Consider the following 17,896-nt stretch of genomic DNA (forward strand, 5'->3'; position numbering starts at 1 on the left):
ACCTCAGGCTGAGGGTAGCAAAAAGCTGAGTGGATGCTTGATGATGACTTGGGAACGGGCTGACTCGGCACCATCCTGGCTCCCACCCTTGCCAGTGAACGCAATTGGAGGCTCAGTGCCGTAGAGGGTCTAGTCTTACCAACCTCGTCCAGCTACAGGTATCTCATTCCTGACAGGGATTTGTTCAATCTGGTCTTACCAAAATCTGATAACGGAGACTGCTCAACCTCCCCGAGCAATCTTGCTAGTACTTCGTGGTGGCTACTGTTAAAAAGCATCCCGTCACCCCTTCTGACATTCACTCTCACTCTCTTTGCTGACATTTTAGGTCATTACTTTTCCCCCTTTAGGGAGATAATACCTAGATGATTTCTTCCTAGTTTTGTGAAGTCCTTATTGTATCTGACAGCTAGTTACGTTTTCCTTCAATCTTCTCCTCTTTGTGCAGGAAGGTTGAAAGAATTACGACAAATGCGTCATGACATATTTTCTGTTCCTTTGACACTCTTGGCTCTCTCCAGTTGGCTTATGGCTTTCTAAATGCAGCATTTCAGCCAAGGTCTAAGGACTGCTGGGTTTGTTGTTATTGTTACACTGTGGGGATTTCTTATAGATACTGCATTTTATGATGTAAGTCTTTTTGCAGCAGCATAACTTTGACTCATATTAATTTTATGATTCCTTACAAACGTCCCAGAAGCATTCCTGTGCCATGGCCTTGCCCTTCCCTGTTGCATACAGGTGCTTATCCTGACTAAGTGTAGGCTGCTGCATTTTTCTTCACTAGATTACAAACTGGGTTACATTTCTAAGACATTTTTAAGACTGTTCTTCTGATTTGTCAAGAACATGTTCATTCTAGCTCTGTCTTCAAACTTCCTTAAAGTTTCTGTCATCTACAGAATTAGTAAGCATGTTCTTTTCCACCATCCAAATTATTTATGAAAGTGTTCAAGTCACCCAAGACAGATCACCATGGAAAAGATTCTTTCAATTTGACAGTGAACCACTGATACTGCTCTCTGAGGACAGAGTATCTTCTGCACTCTAGGTCATGTTTCCTTCTCTTTTTTTATGATTATATCTGCAAAGAAAGCCTTGCTGAAGGCAAAATACGTATAATTGCTCCTTAATAAAAAGGGTAGCACAAGATTATCATGGAGGGTCATGCAAGTTTTGTTCAGGCCTACTATCTTATCCCATTAAGCCAGGGACAAATGTGATAGGCCAGGGTGGAGGGAATGGGTACAAGGGATTTTCCTTTCCACATTTCTTTTCCTCTGAGTCCTATGGGATTTGGATGACCAAGGCTAAGACAGAAGAATACATACTTATGTCAGCCAGTGCATAGGTGAGTCTGTTTCTCTTGGCTCCTTAAGTACAATTGTGTACCGCATTCTGGCCAGGCTGCCTTTACAGAAACCCAAGGCATGAACGTGCTGACTGGACACGTTCTCGTGTTACCCTGCCAGCCTCGACCTACTAAACAAGGCCCGGGACCTTGGGAGCTCAGCACCACACTAGCGGTTTTAATTGCTTTCAACCAGGACTTGAAACACAGCCAGAAAATGCACCAACTCTGAAAGCTGCTGTCTCAGCAGGGCTGTATTTAAAAGAGATTTAATGAGGGGAACATGGATGGAAAGCTGCTGGAGAACTTCTGACAGAGTGCTGGTTGTTTTTAGCCCTTTTTGTTGCCAGTGCCCCTGCCGGTGAGAGGGGCCTTTGCCCCTGCCAGCCTGCAGCCCTTGGAGATGCAGAGAGCTCTAAGGAAGACGATCTGGAGCGGAATGCAGCCAGGTTATCTGCCCCGGCCCCACTCTGGGGTCACTCCAGCCTGCGGGATGGCTTCCGTTGGAGTTGGGTGATGGGCACGAGCAGCCAGGTGACCTGGAGGGGCTGTGCTTGGGCTCCCACTGCTGTGGGAGGATGGAGGGAGCCCTCAGCAGGCCTCAGCGGAAGCTCTCCCCCCTGGCCATGGGGCTGGAGGAGGCCAGAGGAAATCCTCGCCGCTTCTAGAATAAGTGTTATGGCACCCTCATGGACAGAGAGAGGCCGACGGGAGGAGCTGTAGGCTGAACACCACCTGTTCATCTGTGGGGTGTCATGTCGGGGCAATGCCCAGTGCGGTCTGTCAGGGCCAAAAGCCAGCTGGAGGCCTCTGGGGCTCTCAGACAGGCTGCCGGTGGGTGAGGCAGAGGGTGGAGGCTTCAGCCCACTGAGCTGTCAGACCCCTGTTTCATCCGTGGGAAGGCAGCCTGGGAACACCTGTGGCCCATCTACCATGATGGTCTTGATGTCACAAGTGTGAGGATCTTGTGTCAGAGTGGGGCTGCATTTTTCCCAGAGTGCCTGCGCTCTAGAGGAGGAGGAGATGCTGTCCTGGAGCTGGGCAAGGAGTGAGCTTATGGGGGTCAGGCCAGGCTTTTCCAGCTGCGGGAGCGGGGTGCTGTTTGCCTGAAAAATGACTGCACTGGGACTTCATGCTACCGGACATTCAATAGATGTTATTCTTAGAAAAGATGCATGTACTGGACATGCTGTAATTTTAAACACAAGATCTGTGGAAGGAAAGTACAGTCTTTACAAGAACATACTGGACTCGGGCTAAATTTTGCGGGTCCAACAACTTGCTGTCCTGAGGGCATAGCACTGACCTGCCCTTAGCTGTGGTGAAACCTGGGTTTTCTCAAAGCGTTTCCAGCTCATGGTCCCTGTTGGGTAAGTGACCTTGAAGAACTGTAAGGGTAGAGGAAGGGGAAATCCTGTGAACTGAGCCCCACCTATAAGCAGAAAAGAAAATGGAGAGGGTGAACTTCGATGCGTCCTTAGATTTTGCCTGTGCTACGCAGCATCCCACATAAATTAGTGGTGAATCATAACACACTGACAAATTCCAGTCCCCGTGACTGCCCCTCTTCCCTTGCTTATCTGCTGGCTGCCGCCTTGTTTCATGCTAAGCAGGTCACCAGACCATAATAGTTCAGCCGTTCTTGCATAGATGACTTCAAAGTACAGGCTGGGGAAGGAAAAAGAGAATGGTTCTACTAATTATTAAAAGTATGGCATAACTCTAGTGCTGTAATAAGATGAGATTTCATACCATGAACATTAGTCGCCGCTAACGGAAAACATCACGTATAAATAACATTCCCATCTGGTTAAATATTTTCCACTGAAAGGTAATTCCTGACTACATGCTTTTTCCTGAAGCAGATGCTGTCTCCTGCTTTGGCCCGATGCTTTGCCGTGCAGGCATGTGGTCCATTGATAGTACATGGTGAGGCATGTTAAGCATTTTGCACCATATTCTTATCTTAATTGATATTCATAATCCTCCAACTCTTTCATGGGGAGGGGAGGAGAAGGCAGGGCTATGAATTAAAAGCACCTGCATATGTGAGGAATATAAAGAATCTTGATTTCTAATCGTTTCATCTTGCAAGCTACAATATAAACTAAGTTGGAGAGTAATGCTAGTTTCATTTCCTGAGGCACTTGACTCACCTTTGTGCTATCGGAGGGCAGATTTTCAGTTGAATTGAAGTGCAACAGTGGAACCAGCAATAATAATAATTCTTACTTTTGTATTGTTTCAGTAAGTGGTGCTAAGGACCTGTTCCTCAGTTCCCTCTCCTGTACTTTCAGGGTGAGTTAGATAGATCTGACATTCACAGCTTGTTAATCACCAGAACCCCAGGTAAAAATAACTGGATACTTTAAGTGCTGTAAGATTTTCTACTGATACTTAATAACACCCTGGATGTTTTTCTTAGCTCTTGTACTGTGTGTGCATTGTAGCAGTTTCATCATTGCAGCATAAACTTGTCTTCAGCTGCATTGAGATGGAGCAGGAAATGGGTGGATGTTTGAAGCTGCAACAATGGCATTTGTTACGTTTGACAATTTCATTCCAACCCGTTTTATTTAGCTAATTATGAGTGGGGAAAAATACAGTCCTTGAAGTTCAGTGTTTCAAGCCACACATAAAGCTGTGCTGTAAGGAACGTTATGGACCTCAGTGCATCATTCCTTTTGCAGCGAAGGACAAATGACATGCAAATTTTATTTGTTTACTTCTAGATTCTATTCCTGTTTTGACATCAGAGACACAGTTGTATTCACTTGATATTTTCTTTTTGAGTTGTTGCTCTTATAGGAGGAAGAAAGACGTTTTGGAAACTGTGAATTTTAGTTGGTAGGATTGTTACCGATAAAATGACTAAAATGGTGAAGAAGAGGAAGATGGTCTTTAAGGTTTTTTTATTTACATTTCCATGTTGGCACTAAAATCAGGAATTGCATAGTCTGATTTCTGCCATGTGTATTCAGGGTACTCTTGGCTCTAACTAGAACTTTAGAGCTAAGATAAAATATGGGGGCTGCCTTCTGGGTAGCAGCTGAGAAATCTCAGTGGCTGTTATATCAGTATTAGTTGGTGTTACAGGGCATTGGTTGTCAGGTGATATTCTTGTTGTTATAGATGTGATAAGCCTCTGCCAGAATCTGGCTGGCATGAAGCTGCATGGACCAGGCTCAAATTGAGAGGGATTGCTAGTTAAATACTGGTTGGAGGTCCCACCTGGAAATTCAGGAAAATTAAACCAAACTACCTGGTGCCTAATAAGCTAATTTTCCTAGATTGCAGACATGAATCAATTGTTTTAACAAGCAATACTTTATCAAAGAGAATTAAGTTCCCCTAGTTGGTACTGCTTTCATCTGTCCAAACGATCCTATTTAGTTTTCCCATAGATGTAGTGGTTTTGCTGCCTGAAGCCCACAGAGTACCCATAAATGCTGATCTTCATCCAGTGGGAGATCCTGCTGTGTCAGGTGCTCACCAGTGTGGGCATGGGCTGCCTGATCAGAGCACTGTGTTGTCCGAGTTGGGGAAATTCATGATCTCGTGACCTTTTTTAGGTCTCTCTACTAGGGATCACTTCCATATGGCATAGCTTCATTTACAGAGAGAGTTTGGCCAGTGTCCCTGATGAGAGCTGACTTGTAACTCTAAAGCATTGGAAAGTACTGCAGGCCTTGTCCATGCATTGTTTATTGCATTCCTTACATTGACACTGCATGACATAAATCGCTTCCTGGATATGCAAACTCTGCTGTAGTTGTACTTGTTTTAATGTACTTATACATTACATTTCAGGTAATGCATATATTGGAGGGAAAGATTTACATGTCAGGCATGTCTTTGAATCACAGAGCACTCCCATATTAATAGTTCTAGGTTTTAATATTGCTGTGACAGTTTGCTGAAAAACAGATGCATACGTCCTCACAAACACCAATACATGAACATTTGCCTCTAAGCTGAAGGAAGAGGCTAATTTAGTTTTGCTCTACCTTCATGCCTTTCAGCATCGTGAGTGGCAGCACTAGCCACAACTGATGTCACAGAGTCCATGGCTAACAAGCAGGAAAGAAAATCAGTGTTTTCACAGCCTTGTAATGCCCTATTTATTTATGTAATAGATTGAATGTCATGTAAAGTTTGAAACTGCACTTAGCTTTTCTCAGGTCCCTTGATCTGTCTCACAGCTGTGGTAGATGGTTCTCTCAGCTGCTGTTGCTGTCTCTCTAATCTGCTCTTTGATTTTGTAGGCATTTCTTATCTGCTGTTTCTGGTCTGTTTGAAATGTCCAGCTATGAAAGGAAAAACAGACTGTTGAGAACTCGTGTGGTAATACTTCTGCCCCAGTATAAAGAAACTTTATGTTCCTTGCAAACTTGCCATTCATGTGCAAAACTGCATGTCTTAAAAAAATTATTTTAAGCACTGAGTTATTAAATGCCAGTGTTACCCTAATTTATTTTGCACTTGATTTTCAGCAGGTATGAGCCAGTGTATCTCTGTTGGTGTCAGTGGACCTGTATGTGTTGTCGGAGGAAACCTCAGAGCTGTGTAGTTCCTGGAGCTTTGTAATGACCTGGTTTTACTAAACCTAGTCAAAAGGATTAAGATTTTTGCCTGTATGTCTGTATCCTGAGGGTTGAGCTTGAGTTCCCTAAATCTCAGACTGACCCTGGAGACAAAACCGTGGAGTCAGAAGCTTCACTGGACAACATGAGCTCCAGATGACTGAGCAGAGCCAGTGACTTACTGCACTGCCCAGGCTGCCCGCTGCCTGCCCCCAGGCAGCACACGGGCTGCCCCTGCAGCTGAACTGGGGTGGGTTACAAGGGTGTGCCGTGCTGTGGGTGGTCTAAAGTTCACAGAACCATAGCTGTTGGTGCTGTCCGTCCTGAGCAACAGCGCTGGCCCTGGCACTGGAGCCTTGTATAACTGCATGTGAAACTCATCTGGCATGAGACACGGTCTCTCCCAGCCCTCCATCTTAAGCGCAGAATCAGTTTTAACTAGGCTCATACAGTTTTTTACTCTATAAGTTGATTTTTTTTTTTTTCATGCAAATTATAATTACTTGGATGTTCATAAGCAAATTTAAAATTCGTCTTCTTTGGTTTCTTCTAGCTCCATTCAGGAAGCCAACTACCAAAGCCCCCTACCATTTTGTCTTCTGACCTGAAAAAGCTGGTGCAAAAGAAAGCAAGCTGCTTCTGCTTTGCATCTTACTTTCCAGTGGTCTCAGTGACAGAAACCTGCTCCTTCAGTGGCATAAGGCTATGGGTAAGTGTTTTGCCGGAGCTGTGATATATGTGACCAGCTGTTCATCTCCTCCAAGTGGGGAAGAAAATCACCCAGAGGAGCAATGGCTCTCCCTGAGGCAGCAGATGACGTGGATTTATGAGGCTGTAGCAGACATAATCAACCTATTTAGTTTTCCCAAAGCAGGAAGTGAAGCTGTCCTGTGGGAACAGACCTTCTGTACCCTTAAGCAAAATAAATCTTGCTTCCTGGGTGATTCTACTAGATGGGAGCCAAAAGCTAGGTGTCGTGCTGCTTCAGTTGCGGGAAGCTTATTTACCTGCTTGTGGAACAAGATCTGCTAAGGATGCTCAGGGCTTTATTTCACCTGGCAGGTATCACAGTCTATCCTAAACCTTTGGAAATAGCTTTCTAATGGATACTTGCCTGCCTGAGGAAAAGACAGTACTCATCTTTTCTTTGTTGTTACTTTGGGCTCTAAGCTAGCACTAGTTTTTCTGAAATAGAGTGCTGCTTTTTGCTGAGAGGTGACCCTCATCAGCAATGACCCGTTTCAGCAGTGCTCCCTGCGCAGACAGTAGTGTTCAGTTACGACCAACGCTGTTGAACTTGGAGGCTGGTTAGAGAGCACACTAAATCTATTGGCAAATAGTGCACAAGTGAGCCGCGCTGTTTCTGATTCTGGCATTTTCTTGTTTGAATTGTTTGGAGAGCAGGGGAGGCTGAGCAATGAGGGCCAGGGGTGAGCCAGGCCTTCAGGAAAGTGTGCGTGCATAGCAGTGGCCCTTGAGAGGGAAATCTTCTCCTTCACCTCTCATGAGACTTGGGAACACAGGAACTATTCTGAGAGCAACACCGTCTGTGTCTCTGATTGTTTGGATGCTTGCTTATCGCTGTGAGGCAAGTGCCTGGATGCAATCCTCTCGGGGGGAAACCTGTTGTTGTTTCCACTATTTACTCTTTATTGTAGTAGTATCTGAGAGCCACAGTCATGGTTCAGTGCCCCCTTGTGCAGTGAATTGATTATGAGCAGGACTGGGATGAAAGGGGACGGTTCCTCAGGGATGGGCTGAAGTTTGGTATTCTTCTCAAGTTTTATGGAAAAATACATTAGTTTCTAAATGAGTGACAGAGGTGCTGGTATTTATGGTCAGCGTGAGCAATATGACTCCTTTCAGCATTTTACTTCAGGATGTGAGCAGCAGAAGGCTCAGTCCTGGCAAGAGAAGCTTGTAAACTCAGCTCTGAAAGCATTATTGTATTCAGGTAGAACATTTCAGTGGCAAATTCTGGCATTTTTAGCCTGTGCCTGTGGTTTCAGGTAAAACATGGGATTGAGATGATTTGGAAGTCCTCTTCAAGGGGCAAAATATTCGCTATCTGTTGGAAGATCTAGTAAGAGTGTGGTTAAACATTTGCATAGTGCAGGGTGAGGAAGTTGGTAAACGCCTGTGGAAACTTTCATTGTTTTCTGTTAAGTATGACCTCTTCTTACCCCTCTTTTTCTATTTTATTTTGTTGGCTTTTTTTTTTTTTTTTTTTTTTTTAAATCAGAAGAAACTCCTTGGGAGTTACTGTAGATCTACTTCAAAATTTCTTTGTGACGCACTGGGACTTTTTGCTTGTCTAATTCATGCTGAGAAGCAGCATAGTCCACAGGAAGTACCATTAATTTCAAGGAACCATTCAGCTTTAGTAAGGCTGAATAGTTGAGAGTATCAGGTGAGAGTTTTTGCAATATTGAAGGTGTCAAGCTATTACCAAATGTTACATTGATTTTTACTGATTGTCACATCTTTCGACAAGTGTTTTAATTGTTGACTGGAAAAGGAAATTAGTATTTATGTTTATTCTTTTGCTGCCTCTCTATTTTAGAGAGAGGAGTAATTAATTATCTTGTGGATAGAAAACAATTAAAGTGTTGTTTCTTCCATTACTGCATGATAATGGAGTAACAAAATGGTGTCTCGGACCCGAAGTTCTTACTGAAGTTCTCGGAAGGGAGAGGAGTACTATGTGCAGCAGGGCCGACATAAAAAAAGTCTTATTTATCACATGCTAGGGGTGATTGAAATCTCCCTGTAAGCTACTCTATTAGATATGCTTATACGCTACAGAAAAAAATGCAGACTGTAGAAGAAAATACCACTGCAAGCAAAACGTGAATATAGTAATACTTAACTTGTAGGCAGTGCTCCACTTATCTGGCTGAGAGCCAGCTTTTTTATGATACAGGCATCAGCGTTTGTTTAATATGTCCCTTATCAAATCCAAAAGCTAATATTTGAGTTAGTCCTCCATGAAGATAAACAGGAACTGTTTGAGTGAGAATTAAGATACTGTGTATCACACTCCTCAGAACAGTATCTGGGTACTTTAACTTGAATCCAAAGAAGTTCCTTTCAGATGTGTACTAAATCTGTGTTCAGAGAAAGGTCTCTCAAAAGCTAGTTTATGTAGTGAAAGTATTTGGGGAAGTTATAGCAAAGAGTGGGATCTTGGTTTTAATCAGATGCAAAGCATGCTGGAGTTGATTTGAATCCACCAACTGGCTCTCAGGTCAGGCTTTTAGTCCTGAAGGTAGTGAAGAGACTGTCTTTTGAAGAAGCTCAAACAGGGCTTCTGTATTGCTACAAACAAGAATTCTGCAATCCCAGCCTAGCTGTGCAAGGGAGTCCAGTCTACAATCTTTTCTGCTACACAGCATAGACAGAGCTTACACAGCTCCATTGGCTTCCATGCGTTCATTCAAAAACTGGATCCACATATACAGGAGTAGAATTAAGCTCCCCCTACTCACCTCTCACTCAGTTTAACCACTGACAATTATGCTTCTGAAAAAGGCACTTTTGAGTACCTTATGTACAAACTCACACAGATCTGAAGGCAAGCAGCAACTTAAGGACTCTTACTACACGGTTAGGATAAAGGTAAGTAAATGGATGGTGCAACAAATGATTCTCGGATGCTACTGCTGATGGATATCAGGATGCCGCCTCCCCCATCACCACCACCAAAAAAAAAAAAAAAAAAAAAAGTATAGTTAGGTGGCTGCAAAGTTTAACATGGGTTAGTAGAAGTCTGGTGAAAAATAATCTGATAATGCAAATCATGGTGGTAATAGTAGTGAAATATGGAATTTCAGAAGTCAAAAACAAGCAAGAAACTGAGAAGGTAGCAGCCACAGCAATGCAACTTGGGAAGGGAACAACAACAAATGGTCACTGTACTAAATCCAGTTAAGAATGAAACTCTAATGTAGTAGGCTTTTCCTCAGCAGGCAGTATTCATGTAGCATTCACAGCTGAACATGAAAACCCCAAAATATCGTGATGCTATGTAAAGAGGATTATTGGGCAAAAGAAATTTCTAGTAGTCAGGAAAAAAGAACTGTTCCTTACTAAGGGCAAGATTTAACTATTGATATAAGAACAATAACAACTGTTAATGCTGGTAATCATGAACATTTGACATCTCAGGTTCTTGCCAGTCTCACCATATGCTTTGTCAAGTTAAATGCTGGGAGGAAGCAATGGAGCTGGAACTTGCTGGAATGCATTAGGTGGAGAAGAGGAAACCCTATTTCCTGACAAATTATTTTTTCAGCTAATGCTTTTTTGCAGTATTTGGCCAGCTGCATTGCTGAGTGAAAATAATATTTGGAGAAAGATGGCAGAACTCACTAAAAATATATATAATTATAAATTGTCTCCATTACAGTGGGCATATGGAAGGAGGCTAAAGCCTTGTCCTTACCTGTGCAAAGTAATTATTCTGTGTAAGCTGCTTGAATTCCATGGATCTTGGGAATGTTAAAAAAGTATCTTGCCACTTCTTCTACCCCAAGTCCCTGCAGTCATCTGGGTGGCAAAGCCATGGCAGGAGAACTGCTGCTGGCAGGCAAATCTGACTGTGAACTTTGCCCAGGGCCCCAGTGGATGAGCCCCTGTATCATGGTGGGGCAGGCACATGCCTTGTTGCTGAGTCCACAGGCATTATTTCATGCCACTTTCCTCAGAGGATTTAGACCAGGAGAAAACCACTTCAGAGTTTAGCTGATCTGTTCTTTACTCTCATATTGGAGCCTTGTACAAAGAAAATGAGAGTAGGCACAGAGCGCTGCATTGTAGTGTGATGATTAAGATTTATAGAGCCAAAGTACGACTTCAGATTGCTCCAGTAGGATGGCATCAAAGAGGAATTTTCGGTATGCTTTCTGCTATAACAAGAAAATCAGATGAATTCTGAGTAGACAATTTTTTCTCCAACTTCAGTATTTACCACAGGTGAAACATTTACTGGATGTATTTTATTTTTTAAATTATAGTGTGAAGATCTATTTTGTTCTATTACTTGGGGTAGGCTAGGCATTAACGGAGCAACAGTGGAGTAATACCCCCTGCAACTGCATTGTTCATGCAGGCAAAACTCTCTGGCTGTGTTGCCTAACAGTATTGTACAGGCAGAGATGATCTCACCCTGTCTGCGTTTTGAGCTGAGCAGGCATCATATGGATGTAGTTAGTGCAGTGCCCTGTTTGAGTTAATAAGAGACATGGCGTATTAGCTTGGGGCAACGTCTGACATTTAACATGTCTTCCAGTTGGCTTGAAGCATGGGCAGAGGGAGCTTGCGTCTGTCTCAGTGTGAACATTGCCTCTGCCTGAAAAATATTGCGCAAAACTGTGAAAGATTTGCAAAGTGATTTTGTGAAATCCTTACAAAGTGAAACACTCTCTGTAATGTGAAATTACTCCTATTAGAGCTGCAGCTTGAGTAACTCTTATATATGATCAAGAACCACCAATTCAAGTTCTCTTGTACCTGATTTTCTCTAAACACATTTGGATTTTGTTAGTCTCCCACTGCTGGCATAGATTTTGACTGCTGTCATATCACGCAAAAGGGGACTGCCTGAATTTCTGCAGTTTTTCAGGATAGATACTGAATACTGTGATAACATAGGCACTGTAAGAAATGTCAGGAGGAAAACTTTTGTGGAACTTTGTCTTTATTAGTTTATAGAATGAATTACAGGTGTGCAGATGTTTTCAGAATTGATGAGACTTGGATGATGAATAATTTTGTAGGGTTTAACACATTAATCCTTGTACTAAATAGTAAGGATGGATATACAGGTGTGCATATAGAGATATATTTGTCACATTTATATATAGGTGTATGTATAAGTATGTACACATGTATGAGATACATATATGTCACTGTAGAGTTGTATGACAGAAAAAACAACTCCTGAGTTTCCACTGTCATTTTTATCTCTCAATACATTTCCCCATTCCTCTCTTCTGTAGAAGCAGACTTTCTTTTCAGGCCCTTAAATTTAACAGCAATGAACAAGTTGGCAAGGAGACATTTCCCTTTTGAAGAGTCCTAATCCAGGTTTTCCTTCCATCAGCTCCAAAGTTCTTCATCATTTTGTCCCTATGTTTCCCTCTTTCACGTAGGAAATGATCCAGGTATGAAGGTATGAAAAACCCTGTATCCATTAACCTGCATCCTGTGAGCCATTAACAAGAATTCATAGTAAAGCCTTTCATTTTATGAGAGAGTTATACAGCAAACTAGAGAGCTTCTGGAAAAGTACAAAAAAAAGTCAGGAAACAACCTAGGAAATGTTAGGAGTGGAGCAAGAGAAAGCTGCTCCTGATCTGAGGGGTGCATGGTGAGAGGGGACTTGGGCAGGTCCGTGCAGGCATTGGAGCAGAACCTGGCCTCTGCTGTGTGAAGTGGCAGAAAGGCACCACTAAAAAAAGAAACTGAGGAAAGCCAGAAAGAACAAGCTGTTTCTCAGCAGATATGTGAGAATGGAGCAACTCCCACGAGAGGCCAAGCATGAAGGAGAAACGGCCCAGCCAGCATGGCTGCCTTGTATCTTAATATAGCAGACTTCTTGGCAAAGCAAGGGGGTGAGGCCTGGTGGAGGAGGAGAGCTGGGTTTGCGTTCCCAAAAACCTGTTTGCAATAGCAAAGAAATCCTGCTGGGTCTGTTCCAGCAAACCATTAGGATTCGATGATCTGGCAGTGAAACCCAGCTATTGAAGGTGCATTCCTCAGTGCTTCCTAGCAGATCCTGCCTGCCCCTTGTCCACACGAGGCCTGTATTCAGTGGGGGATTAGCTAAATGTCTGGACAAGAGACCCCATCCTGCTATTAGCAGCATCTATCCTCTTCCCCTCAAGCCTTTTTGGAAACAAGTAGGCATGGAAAACGTGTGGTGTTGCGTCAGCTTGCACTGGAGCAGACCTGGGAAGGGGATGTTCCCAGCATGTGCTTCTGCAGGCTCAGGCTGAGCTATTTTGATGTGTGTGCTTTTGCCTATCCTAACTAACTTTACTCCCTCAAAACAAACAAAAAAATCCAAGCAAAACAAAAACATTGACAACATCGCACAGTAAAAAATTTTTTCTAGACCTAAGTCCTGGGCACTGCCTCTGCAATACAGATTGGCAGGTACAGACATGATAAAATAAATACTGTGTTCTTTCCTCACTGTTGTTGTCTTTTACATGGCAGCTACCCACAGTCTTTTCTGATTCCCTACTCTCATTTCCATACTTTTGAACCCTAGACCTTAATGACTCTTATTCCCCTGTTTTGGTAGTGCCTCTTGGTTCTGTCCCATCCTTTGCTTTAAGGACTTTATCTCTGTTCTGGGCACTCTGCCGGTGTTTCTTTCTCAGTAGACTTTCTGCTCCTTCCTCCAGTTCCCCACCCTTCCCACTGACTCCTTCCCTCACACATTGCCTCTCTCATGCACATCCCACTGTTCCATTTCTTATCCACAATTTCCTATGCGTTTTCTCCTCCCACACACTTCTCCCTGTCTTAATGCCTCCCTCCACTCCCAGCTGGATGTCAACTGTTGTATCACTAAGATGTAATGGGAACCGATTAAAATTACCCAATCTGATGGATTGGTTTTTAGGATTGCAGATACAGGATCCTGTCAGTCTATCTCCTTTTTAGCAAAAGAATTTACAACCACTCTAAAATCCATGAAAACTTTTCCAGGTTCTCACCTTATTTGAAACTGAATGTCATATATATTACATATGTATGTCATACATAGTGTTCCAGAGTTACTGCATAACACGACCTTCTTTTAATTGAGATCTCCACGCTGTGAGACCTAACCCAGAAATGCATACTTCCATGTAATGCAGGCTTGCCTTTCATTTCAAGAGGTGTGTGGTGGCATGCAGAGGACACAGTCATTCTTCTAAAGAGCTTACGCCTGGACACGCAGACAGAAACCCCCTTCTGACATTTATGTAGTACCTATTTACACAGGTCTTACGTGTCATGTCACCTGTTACTGTTTTCAGTCATAGCCTGCTCACTGACTTTGAATCTCCAGCAATCATCACCAGTGGAATGGTAAACCTTGTAGGAAAATGAAGGTTATTTAGAAGAAGTCACATAGTGCATATAGCTTTCACTGTGGTAGTGTGGAAGTGCCAATTGACTCTGCAAATGCAGACAACTTCTGTGTGTTCGTAATTTGTTTACTGCTAGTCAGACATTCTCACGGTCCCTTTCTCCATGTCTCTCACAGCACTGTGTTGAGTTGTAATGATTCAGGGACAAGGCGGCTGGTTAATGCAGCTCATGTTGTCACCCTCATGGGGCTCATTTGCCTACAGGCATGTCAGAAGGAACAAGTAATATAAGGGCATATATAACCGTAGTTGGCAGTGTACTGAAAAGATGCTGAAGCTCACTTTAAATGAATAGCGTAGGACATCAGGAGCTAAGTAGCTGAGAAATAAGATAAATTTGCTTGAATGGAGCATTGCGTTTCTGTAGTTAGGCTGTGCCTGGTACTTGATCTAAATGAGGTATGTGTACATGGTGTGCAGTGTCGACATCCCCTGTGTGCTATTTGTTCCTAGCACTGTCTCGCACATTTTCAGTATCCAGCAGAGTTCACATCACCCGCACTTCTACACAGCTTAAGCCTGATGGGAGGGAGTAAAGAAGACAGAGCCAGACTCTCCTCACTGGAGTTAATGGCACAGGGCGTTACAATGACCTTCTGCCCCCTGTGTTCAGGAATTTGAAGGTTTGTTTTTTTTTTCCTCAAACCGTTAGGGAGGAGTACATAAGTCTGTAGAGTCATTGACACTACGCTGGTTGGCGTTCTGGTCTTTCGTAGTGTGTCTGCACAAGCCTGAGCCTGTGTGCACCGCTTCATACTGGCAAGGCAAGAGCAAACCACATATCCTTTGTCTTGCTGCAGTCTGGGTTTGGTTTAGCTGTTGGGGATCACATTGCAGAGCAGCGAGAGGTGCAAGCTTGTTCTGTCTCTCCGTTTTGCGTTATAACTGTTGACTGAATATGTGTGTCCTTGGGTTTGCTAATAGTTTTTCTTAATTCTTCTCCTGCAACATGCACTGTAGGTTTTCTAAGCGCTTTGCGCTGGCATGCAGCAGACTGTGTTTTAAGGGAAATGTAGGAGCCAGCCACACACAGTCTTACAGTCTCTTGTGATGATCTGGTGCGATCATCTGTTGAGATATTCTAAGGAGCTCTATGGACAAGTTGTTCCAAGGCCAGGTTTTCACTGAAGGGTGTAAAAAGAATCACGATTATTACTGAATTTGGGCTGTATATTGCAGCTGTGTTCTGTGGGAGAGGAAATGTTGGAGAGTTTAAAGCTATTGACTGGCAGAGGAGCAATGCTAGTGTGCTACCTTGCTGCCACCCAATATAATACAGCTTCCAGTTTGGATCAGTTCCAGCTGTCAGACCCCAATTTGCTAACCACATTGGGAAGGACACAAGTTTTCTTTTAGAAGGTCAGTATCATTTAAGGTTACTGAAAGCAAGGAAACCTGTTCCACCTTTATAAAGAAAACGTTGCTGTAGAGTTTTTAGGAGCCACGCAGCTATAATGAATAATGAATGTATGGTACTTTGTGTAGTGTTTAGCTCAGCCTGAGAAAGAGAAAATAATGGAAGTCTCTTCTTTCTGCCTGTGTGTTCAAACGAAGGAAAATCAAAGCTGTTATACCAGAGCTATATATCAGCTAACATATTTTAGGAACTGTGGAATGATCATAATTACAAAAAAGTCCTCCAGAGAGAAATTATGACTCATAGTTTATGTTCTCTTTAGTGTTGCTATGGAAAAAGAGGTTAGTGCCAATGGTCATACAGCAATATTAATCTCTGATCTGAAAGAAAAATAAATAACAATCTCTAGCTTAACCCAGAGCAGATTTATTCTCCGTTACTGTGGCACACTCCATTAAAGGGGATAACCATGTAAGAAAAATTAAAGATGACATTGATTATCAGTTCTCAACATGCAGTTAGAAAGAGTTCCTTATTTGAATTAGTGTACACTTCAGACTCCTGAAAATGACTTGGTGGAGTGAGAGGAAGGGAAAAAAGGCATTTTGATCAAAAGGAGGGCAGCAAAGATCAGCCACCACCAACAGCTGCAAGTATGCTGATTAGAATTTCTTTATGCATGCAATTAGACTCAGCCTGGGGTTGATGCTGGTTCAAATGCAGATCCTGAAACAAAACCCTGGCAAAAGGCATTTTAAAGTGGTGGAAAGTGGCTATCAGCCTTTTTCCATTTATTTGGGAAGGCGAGGGCCGTGAGTCAGAGTGGCAGATACTTACGTGCTGAGTCAGCACCCTCCAGGCTGCTCTGGCAGTTGTTTCCTGCCAGTTGTTTAGTTGCCTAGGCAAAACCCTAACCAGGACTGGGGCCAAACAGCTGCGTGTTTGCTTTGCTCGAGGGTTGAATCTTTTTCTTTGCATGCAGGAAAACTACCTGACACCTTCCCCTTGACACCCAGAATGAGTGTGTGTGGTTTAGTGGGCCACAGTGAAACTTTTCTATCTGCACACTTGGTTTTCAGGAGCTGGAGCTACACTTGCCCCGTTGTATGCAGCTACCAACAGCAAAGACCTTGCAGTCAGAACTTAGTTTGACATTTTGCTCACAATGCACCCTGAAAAGCAGGCTAGAGCCTTCCTTTCTGCCACACTGTTGCAACAGCAGTGCTGATGGCAGTAAAACTTTTTATTCTGTTGATGAGCTAAGCAGATTGGATTGGGGAGATACAGAGGTCTCACATCCTGCATCTATGCACACAGCTCTTACTGATGGTCACAGGAATTGTACATGTGGCCCAAAACTATTGTACAGCTCAGAGAGTCCCTTGAGCCAGCTGAAGGTTTTTCACTGACGTTCAGGGTTATACCAGTCCCTCGGTGAACAGTTTGCCCTCTGACAAGTTGCCATTACTTCACTAATTCTTCTGAGTTTACATCTTTAAGTGTGTGACTAGCAGTCATGTAACTGTTTGGCATTACAGCCTGTAACAACAAACGGGTTTCATTGCATCAGTGTAAAGGGCATACAGGTATATTTTACCTTCTGATCCTTTTCTTCCCTTTCTTCTGTCTCTTTAATCATCAAACGTGCTTCAGTCAGGCCTGTATGAGGGCTTTTACTGCACTCTCTTTTTTTGACAGTGAAATGCTCCAGAAAGCCTGTGTCTGTGCCTTTTCACAGCAGAGCCGGCTCATGGATTAGCACATGGGGGTCAACAGGATGCTCTTTGCCCTTTCCCCTAATAGGGGACAGAAATGTCAGCTGGTTTTCTGCATTGAAAATGGAAGTATCACCAGCCACTGAGTGCTGTTAGTTTAAATATTTATACCATAAGTACTTTATCACACCCTCTTTCTTTGTGCAAAGCTCCTGCCGATTTCAGTGGAGGTCAAACTCTGAATCCATGCAGCAGCTAACAGGTGAGGTCCTCCAAGGAATAATGGGACGAGTGGAGCTCACAGGCAGGCACTGTACTGCGTTATTGTGTCAAGGGTAAACAAGCAGTTTTTAAAAAAAGTAATTATGTAGACAAACCTGTCAGCACAAGCATGGAATACCCATGCATATGCTTGACATCTGCCAGCCTGACGAGATCCAGGCACATACTTCAGATACTTGAAAGAAGACAGTGCTGCTGGTGGTGCAGTCTGTCTCCTCCCCGAAACAGTAAGTTTTGCAGACTAATGTTTTTAGTTGGGACTCGAGAATGAAGAAGGGAAGAAACAGCTTGGGGGACATCTCAGGATCCTGAGCTTGATTCTTCCTCTAAGATAGGACAAAAGCAGACATTCATGAGTTGACTAAGTATTTTCCTCTTGCAGGCCTGCTCACCCCTGTAAATGTGCAATCACAACAGAAAACGTTTAATTCTAGTCCTGCAACTGATGGCTGTACGTGTAG

Source organism: Athene noctua, chromosome 7 (assembly GCF_965140245.1).
Source record: "Athene noctua chromosome 7, bAthNoc1.hap1.1, whole genome shotgun sequence".
Classification (NCBI taxonomy): Eukaryota; Metazoa; Chordata; class Aves; order Strigiformes; family Strigidae; genus Athene; species Athene noctua.